A 9,810-nucleotide genomic window follows, 5' to 3' on the forward strand; every position below is an offset into this window, starting at 1 on the left:
ACACACAGGTATACACATGCATACACACACACACACACACACACACACACACACACACACACACACACACACACACACACACACAGCATTTACTCCACCTGCTTTTTGCATTTAATTATTATTTTCCCATCAGCAAATTTTCTCTTCAAATTATTATTTTTTTCTTAAAAACTTTCAATCTCCCTTTAATTTAACTTTAATGCCAATGTTAGTTAAATTTTCACTTTATTTATCTTAATTAATTTCTGATTTTATTTCTTTTTATTCTTTTGCTTTTTAATTGCCTTTCCTGACTTTCATTCATATCCACATTATTGTTTATCTTTTACTTGTTTCAATCATTGGACTGTGGCCATGCTGGGGCACCACCTTGAATTTTTAGTTGAATGAATTGACATCAGTACTTATATTTTTTAAAATCGTGGTGCTAATTCCATTGATCTTTTAAGCCAGATCCCTAAGTTATGAGGATATAAACAAACCAACACCAATTGTTAAGTTTTGGTTGGGAACAAACACACATACACACACGATGAGCATTTCTTAGTTTCTGTCTTCCAAATCTATTCACAAGACTTTGGTCGACACAAGTGGTGGCGGTGGTAGAGATGGTTGGGTGTTGTTTGAGAGAGATTTTGGTTGTTATTTCCAGCAGATCGAGTAATGGTACAAAATGTCTGCAATGAAAGCATAATGGCAATGACTGGAACCTCTTAAGAGATCAAACGTCTGTTTAACCAAAAGAAACCTTGGGCTGAACAACAACAACAACAACAACAATATCACTGCAATGGTTGTGAAATTTAAATATTTTTAGCAGAATCTGTTTACAAGACAAAACAAAACAAAAAAAGAAAAGAAAACTAAAAAAAGAAATGGGAGTTAGTTAAAAACTCCACCCACTAGTTTTTTTTAAAGAAGGTTTATGGTAATTTAAGTAAATGTCTGAGCTACATTAATAGAATTCTCTGAGATTTTATCCTAGGGGATGCTGAGTATTTTGGTTAGCAAACACACAAACATGTACATATATATTTACATATATGTGTGTAGGTGTGTGTGTGTGGTTGGGGGTGGGGGTGGGAGTGTTTACACACACATACACACTCACATATATATATACTCTTTTACTCTTTTACTTGTTTCAGTCATTTGACTGCGGCCATGCTGGAGCACCGCCTTTAGTCGAATCAAATCGACCCAATGACTTATTCTTTGTAAGCCTAGTACTTATTCTATCGGTCTCTTTTTGCCGAACCGCTAAGTTACAGGGACCTAAACACACCAGCATCGGTTGTCAAGCGATGTTGGGGGGACAAACACAGATACACAACATATACACACATACAGATATATATACATATACATATATACGACTGGCTTCTTTCAGTTTCCGTCTACCAAATCCACTCACAAGGCTTTGGTCGGCCCGAGGCTATAGTGGAAGACACTTGCCCAAGGTGCCACGCAGTGGGACTGAACCCGGAACCATGTGGTTGGTAAGCAAGCTACTTACCACACAGCCACTATATTAATGTTTGTTTTTATGTTCAGTTATAGTAAAAACAATTTTATATTAGTCTGATGGGCTGCTCCATACTATTCTCAAACAGGAATATTGTTGAGAGTGTCTTCGAAGTTTCAGCCAGCTATATATATATATATATATATATATATATATATATTCTGTGTGTGTATAAATATTGTTTCAGTCATTTGACTGTGACCATGCTGGAGCACTGCCTTTAGTTGAAGAAATCGACCCCAGGACTTATTCTTTGTAAGCCTAGTACTTATTCTATCGATCTCTTTTGCTGAACCGCTAAGTTACGGGGATGTAAACACACCAGCATCGGTTGTCAAGCGATGTTGGGGGGACAAACACAGACACACAAACATATACACACATATACATGTATATATAAATATACAATATAAACAAACGGAAGAAGGAAAAGGAAAGAAAACAATATATTGGGCTTCTAGATTCTTTGAGTAAGCCATGTTTTCTTTCTTTTTCCTTCTTCCTTTTGTTTATATTGTATGCTCTTGTTTTTCACTCTGATGAAGATCTGTTGCTTTAATTCAAATGCCCTACGAAGATGAAGAATTCTATTCTCACATAGACTGTCGTCCAACCCATGCTAGCATGGAAAGCGGACGTTAAACGATGATGATGATGATGATGATGATGACTGCATTCTGGCAATCTGATTAGCAATGGCCATAAGATATGTTACATCACCTGTCTTGTTATGTGATGCTTTGTATTAAAAATTAAGCTATGAATGTGGGCCAACCGGTGTGTTGGTTGATCTGTGGTTTTTTCCATTTTCTAATTATTTCTTAATATGCTGGTCACCTTATCAGTGGCCAACATATTAAAATACCTTTTAAGGTGAAAATTATAAGCAGTTATAAATAAGGGCAAAAGAAAAAAATTTTCTATGCCAGTATGCTGAAAAATAGACTTTTTTTATGTGCCCTTTTAAAGCCTAGCCAGACTCATGGGTCCGGTTTCCCTGTTTCTGTGGCGTATGTGTTCCACCAAGCTGGACGGGACGCCAGTCCATCGCAGCGTTACTCAAGAAACAGGAAGAAAGAGTGAGAGAAAGTGGGGGCGAAAGAATATAACGGGGGTCGCCACCACCCCTCTGCCAGAGCCTCGTGGAGCTTTAAGTGTTTTCGCTCAATAAACACACACAACACCCGGTCTGGGAAGCGAAACCACGATCCTCCGACCACGAGTTCGCTGCCCTAACCACTGGGCCATGGCGCCTCCAAAATAGACTTTAGATCATCTAAAATATTGTATGTGGTTAGACGATCTAAAGTCTATTATATAGCATATTGGCATAGAAAATATAGAAAATGTCTTTCTTTTGCCCTTATTTATAATTATATATATATATATATATATATATATATATATATATATATATATATATAGATTTTATAATAATTTCTGCATGTTTCTTTGCTTATGTTTGCCGTTTTTGTGGGGTTTTTGTTACTTTGTTTTTTTTATCATAATTTCTTTTTCCTCCCATTTGTGATCTTCACAGTTTGTTCCTTTTTTTCCTGCATAATATTTAAGCAGTTGCACAATTGTTTCCCTTCTCAAAGAAACTCTCTAAACTTAAATTTGATATAATCTTGTATGAAATATAAGAGGTATACAAAACACAAACAGTTTAGGATCACCTGGTATTGTTACAAAAAGAAGTTAGTTGTGTCACCATTAAAATATTTCAATGTTTCCCAGCTTTGGTTGATGTTACAGAATAATTGTGAAATATTGAAATTCGTTTCAAAAGTTAAAGATAAATATTTTTTAATGACATCAAAGCTATGTAAACATGACATCATAATGACTGACAAAGTTTTTTCTAACGAGCTAGTATAGAATAAGCCAGACTTTTATTCATATTTTCATTAAAGGAATATTTTCTCTCTCTTCTACTGATGTGGAGAAACTAATTTAATTTTGTAGTAGTAGTAATTTTTTTTAAGTTTGACTTTTTAAACACATGGACACCCGAGGTAAATTTGAAATCTCTGATAAAAATGCATAAGTTACAAATATTGAAATGATTATATATGTGTGTGTGTGTGTGTGTGTATATACATACATGCATACATATATGTATACATATATATATATATATGTGTGTGTGTGTATATATATATGTGTGTGTGTGTATATTATATATATATATATATATATATATATTATATAAATATATATTATATAAATATATATTATATATAAATATATATTATATATAAATATATATTATATATAAATATATATTATATATAAATATATATTATATATATATATATATATATATATATATATATACATACACACACACATATGTATGTGTGTATCTGTATATATGGGTGTATGTATTTTTGTAATGCTTATATAAAAATGACAACTAAGCATATATATATATATATAACAAGAAGTACTGTATGACTGCATTTTGTTGAAGGGTTACCAGGTTCATGAGAACTTCGGACCCTTGCACTTCTGACTTGAGCCATTAAAGCTCCACACTACTCACACACATACACAGGCTCCTCATTGTGTTGACATACAACTTATGTAGCTACAGACATTGCTATTATGCTGATGCTATTATTGTTGCTGCCAGTTGCTTATTAAAAGTTGGAGGGTTGGTAGGGGTGGTGCATTTGATTATATTGGTTTTGGTGATGGTGATGGTGATGGTAGTCATGTTGTTCTTGTTAATCTTATTGTTGTTGCTGCTTGGTTTTAAGTCATTCTTCTTTGGCCTGAGATTAAAAACCTTGCATTCAACATTTGAAATGCACTAGAAAACCACCTTATCTCATGCAAACTTTTTAATCTTGGACAAAGTTTATATTCTTTTATTTATTTCAGTCATTTGATTGCGGCCATGCTAGAGCACTGCCTTAATAATATTGTTCATATTGTTGTTGTTGGTCAGCAAGGAGTTGGAAGAGCTGGTGTTTGGTAAAAACATTGGTTGTATTAGTTTTTGTGTTGATGCTGGTTGTGTTGGTGATGATGATAGTGATGGTTGTGAAGCTTCACACACACACACGCACGCACGCACGCGCGCGCGCGGCGGAACTCCAGTTTTTGTTAGATTCTTAAGAGTGAAATTACATACTGTATCCTGAAATTAGTGGTTACAATTCCCATATGCACAAAGTCCCATAACCTGAAGCTTCTGTAACACAGGAGATGTCTATGTACATACATTTTATATATTATCTCTATAAAGATGTATATCTTCATAAAGATATATCTATATATCATCATCGTCATCGTAATTTTCCATGCTCAAATGGATCATATGGAATTTGTTGCCAACTCTCACCTGTTCCCAAGTAAGGTTATATTTCCCCATGACCAGACATGTCATGGAAGATTGGAAATGACGAACATTGCTTTCATGATCGTGAAACTCGTTTACAACTATCGTGCGAAGTCAAAGGCTTGGAGACAGTAACATACGCACCACACATACACGTGTGTGTGTGTGTGTGTGTGTGTGTGTGTGTGTGTGTATTGATATATGTGACATACTTCATCCAGTTTCCACCAACGATCTCTACGCACAGGGCATTGGTTGGCCCAGGGCTATAACAGAAGTCATTTGGCCAAGGTGCCATGCAGCAGGACTGAACCTGAAACTATGTGGTTGAAAAGTGAGCTGCTTAACCATACTGCCATATATATATATATATATATATATATATATATATATATATATATATATATATATATATATATATATATATATATGAGAGAGAGATAAATAGATAGGTAGATATGTCCATATACACACACGAGCATACATACATACATACAAATACAACGTTTATATACAAACGTATCTTTAAATTCTTAACCGAAATTCTAAGTAGACTAGTCATGAAATAACGGACTCAATACTTGTGATGTACAGCATAGAATATTTATCTTCATGTCTGTGTGTGAGCGCATGCGAGTATGTGTGTACACCTATATATTTATAATTAATAGTTTCGATGTATTGCAAAAATGGGGTGTGTGTGTGTGTGTGTATATATATATATATATGTGTGTGTGTGTGTATGTAAATATATACATATATATATATAGAGAGAGAAAGAGATAGATAGATAGATAGACAGATTGATAGATAATTTTTACAATACATATCGAAATTATATTGTTATTATTACTTTTATTGATATGTATTGTTTAATTCAAAAGCCATTCATCCTAGAAGCGGGGGGAAAGGAAAGCAAGAATTATTATAGCCAGCCATAACAAATTGTCTTAAGCCGTCTCCATCTATAGGATGAGTCAACGCTGTTCTATGCTTTACCATTTATGGTAGTTACCGCGCTTTTCCTAGGACTTTTTTTTAGGGAACCTATCACATTCACCCCTTATATGCGAGAAATCTGTGTCTAGACTTATTGGTATGGAAATAAAAAAAACAAATGCTTTCCTGTACGGATGCTGGAAACTAGCTTTTTTTTTTCCTTTCATATGGAAGTAGACTCTTTACTAAGGAATTAAAGTAATGCGTGTTAAAGATACTAAGTTATTTGCGTGCGCTTGGGAAAAATAATTTCTATATCTTTCTATATGTACACGCATTATTATTTTTGTATAATAACTCACTGACCGCTATTTTCTCTTCGCAAATTGCAAAGTGATAATCATTTGTGCCACAACAATTTTTGTTTCAGCCAAATTCTAGTCTATTATGGTCGAATATAAAAGGCGATGCAAGAGATCGTTGCAGACTAGCATCTCTGCTGCTGTTAAAGTATATTTTTGCCTTGTTTAATATATACCATGTCCTTTCATGTACGTATAACAATAAAATTGCCCAAAACCAAGCTATTTCATGCTGAGATTTAATGACCGGTATTGTCTGAGATACTCGCAAATGTATTTCTATGTTACTTGCACCTGTCCGTGTGTTTGTAGTTGTATCCGCTTCTATATTCCTTCCTTCTTTCTCTCTGTCACTCTGTAAATATGTTTTAGGAAAATGGCTTTGTTCTTGTTTATCTGCTTTTGAGTATGTTTGTGTGTGTGTGTGAGTTGGGGGCTATGTATGTATGCATGCATGTCTGTATGTATGTATGTATGTGTGTGTGTGTCATTGATCTCGATTAGGTGGGCTGTATGTGTGACTGCTGTCTCATTTTTTGATTTGCGGTTCGTAAAGAATTCATTGAAAATTTTAAGAGAAATTAAAGAGTATAACGCGTTGATAGAATACGTATTTATTTATGGTCGTTGGAGTCCCTAAAAGTGAAAATCAACAGTGTTAACAAAGTCCCACTGCATGACAACAAGGGTGGTTGTTGATTAGGGTACAACACACAGGTTGTATGCAGTGTGTTGTTCACGCCAAACGTGTTCATTATGTCGATCACGGCGACACATTTGATCACAAATAATACACTGCAGATTGGACTTTCCCTCAAATATCATTGTCTCTTCCTGTTTTATAAAGATGAAGGGAGTTATAGCTACAGTCACACTGTAGTATTGCTTTCTACCTCAGTGGAATAGTTGTTGTGGCGTGTGTTATTTGTATGTGTATGTGTGTAATGTCTCTGACATTCAGGAAGTGACACTGTTCACTGCCCTACTAGACGGCGGTTTGAGAGATAACAAGCTAGGAGGGGTTACACAGATTAGATTAGAGAGAGAGAAAAAGGAGAGAGATAGAAAGCAAGGTGAAGTGACTGGAAGTCTTTGTGTATCATTTCAGGTCTGCCGTCACCTCCCCCGCCAATCATTCCCCCCCCCATCGCGTAGCGAGCCTCCGCCGTCGCCCTGCTGTTAGTTGCACCGCCTTCGCCGCCGCCTTACTGCTGTCTACTCATTGTACAGTCAGTGCTTTTTCATTCACTACCAGTTCTGTTGTCTCTTTACCCGGTGCTTGTTGTGGACGGCGTGGTTCTCAACAGAGGACGGGGCCCTCGCTATATTGCTAACGGCGTTACTATATTTCTGACAAACAACCAATCTGTTAATTATTAAAAGGTAGTGTACATTAATTAATTCTTTTTCATTCAACCATGTTTTAAATATAGCCAGATTTCTTCTGCTCCAGTTTTTCTGATAAGTTGTTTGTGTTTTGTTGTTTTCCACCCTCTCTTTGTATGTATTTTTCTCCAGAGAAGAAAATGTCAAAAAGACACAAACAAAACCTCCTGAAAAATACATTGTCTTTTAAAGTATAGCGATTAATTTAATGTAGAATTTAGTGTTTGTTACTAGATATCATCTCATTTCATTTCTTTTATTATTACTACTATTTTTTTCATTTATGGAAAGTAAGTCGCTGTAATGATATATCGTAAAATAATAAGAAAATAGTCGGTAATTTTTTGCCGCTTGACAGATATCGAATTGAAAGTAAGAAAGAACCACAATCTATATAAACTAATATAAAAATTGATCTGTATTTCTATAGCCAGGTTCCATTGTTTTTTCATGTTTATTCCGTTTAAAATGCAATGGAAAAAGTAGATTTTTTTGAAAGGAAACGGTTAAAAAAATGCGTAGTGTTTTACTGAAAATGTTTAAACATCTTTAGATTTCGCAATTAAAAATATTTGAAAGGAATAATTAAATATTTATCGTTTAGCGCGCTGAGTTACTGAAAATTCCAATTTGGTAATTTTCCCCTTATATTGAGGAACGTAATTAAAGCTACCAATGCTTTTAACAACTTCTACTATTTTGATCGATTTCTCTAGCCAAAGCCCAGTATTACTTCTATTTCCTTAACAGTCTTCCTCTGTCACTAGAACCTAATTAAACTGTGATTTTTGAAGTCTATTCCTAATTTTTGCTCTTGTTGACTATATCTGAAGATATGTCTTCTCACCCTCAACACCCCCCCCCACACACTCCTTTATTCATTGTTTCTTTATAATTTATAAGAACGAACATTTCCTTGTTAAAATTTTATCCTTTGTCTCAATAAAGGATCCTTTTGTATTGTTCAAGAATCAAAATTGCTCTTGAAAAAAAACAAAAAAACTAAGAAATAATACGGATTCTAAGTATTTATTTAGCAGTGCATTCATTCTAAAGAAAGAATGAATGCTTATTAGGAAAAGCAAAATTTAATATTTTCTCTTTAACGCACTGTGATGCGTTGTAAAACTGATTTTGAGAAGGAAAAGATACTTTTTATTGAAACCTAACAGCTGTATGTTAAAACTAACCAAATTTTTATTTCGTTAAAAATATTTTCTCCCATTTTTATGATTCAAAGAATTGGATTCTTATCAGTTGTCGGGAGGGAAACGTTTGGCATCTTAACTGATTCTCCACTCCCCCAAAACGAGATTCATTTTTTACTATATTTGTAACCCACACCTATATATGCATTTAAATGTTCATTTCCCTGTCCACATTCATCATCTTTACCACAATCCCCATCATGATCAAAATCAGCATCATTTAAAATTTCCTCCCATTCTTTGTTCATATTCCTGGTTTCACTCACCTCTTTCTTGTCTTTTTTATTTTCTTCTTTTATTAAACATTCTCTTAAATTCCATTTCTTGATTTTTCTCTAATTTTTGTTACACATTTCTCTTTCATGTACATGTCAGTCAAAGACCACGTACTTGCATGATGTCTGTTTCTGTTCAAAGCATTATTGATTCTTGCCTTGTGCCAACATGATGCTTACTCAAAATAATAAATTGTACATAGAAGCAGTTTCTCTCTTCCATGCTATGCACCATTCTTTAGCTTTCTGCTATCAGCCACCATTTTGCAGCCCTGCAAGTGCAACTATATTGCACTTCACCAATTTAACATGTTTATTACACTCCTTCAGAATTTAAATCAGTCTTTTACTGGAATAGTCTAGAAATGAGGGTTAGCCATATGAATCAAATGATCTATATTTAATGTGTGTGTGTGTGTATGAAAATGAAAATAAACTAGGTACGTCTATATATGTCTATGTTTGTATATTTGTGTGTGTGTATGTGTCTATATATGTCTGTATCTACATAAGTCTATATATGTCTATATATATATATATATATATATATATATATATATATATATATATCTGTATATATATATATATCTGTATATATATATATCTGTATATATATATATCTGTATATATATATATCTGTATATATATATATCTGTATATATATATATATATATATATCTGTATATATATATATATATATATATCTGTATATATATATATATATATATATCTGTATATATATATATATATATATATATCTGTATAT

General features: G+C 33.7%; 1 protein-coding gene across 11 annotated transcripts in view; it reads left to right on the top strand.

Annotated features, from left to right (window-relative positions):
- Positions 1-3,523: 3,523 nt before the first annotated feature.
- LOC106880892 (uncharacterized) overlaps positions 3,524-9,810 on the top strand; it is a 225,556-nt gene continuing 219,269 nt past the window's right edge. For 9 of the 11 annotated variants that reach the window (XR_016243577.1, XR_016243576.1, XM_089359376.1 and 6 more), the window contains exon 1: positions 7,423-7,558. The gene's annotated coding sequence lies outside the window, so the exon portion shown is untranslated. Of the gene's footprint in view, positions 3,544-7,422; positions 7,559-9,810 lie in introns of those variants that run through there. The other 2 variants (XM_089359363.1, XM_089359364.1) reach the window with 2 other exon arrangements.

The sequence above is a fragment of the Octopus bimaculoides genome, chromosome 11 (assembly GCF_046866305.1).
Source record: "Octopus bimaculoides isolate indiv1 chromosome 11, ASM4686630v1, whole genome shotgun sequence".
Taxonomy (NCBI): domain Eukaryota; kingdom Metazoa; phylum Mollusca; class Cephalopoda; order Octopoda; family Octopodidae; genus Octopus; species Octopus bimaculoides.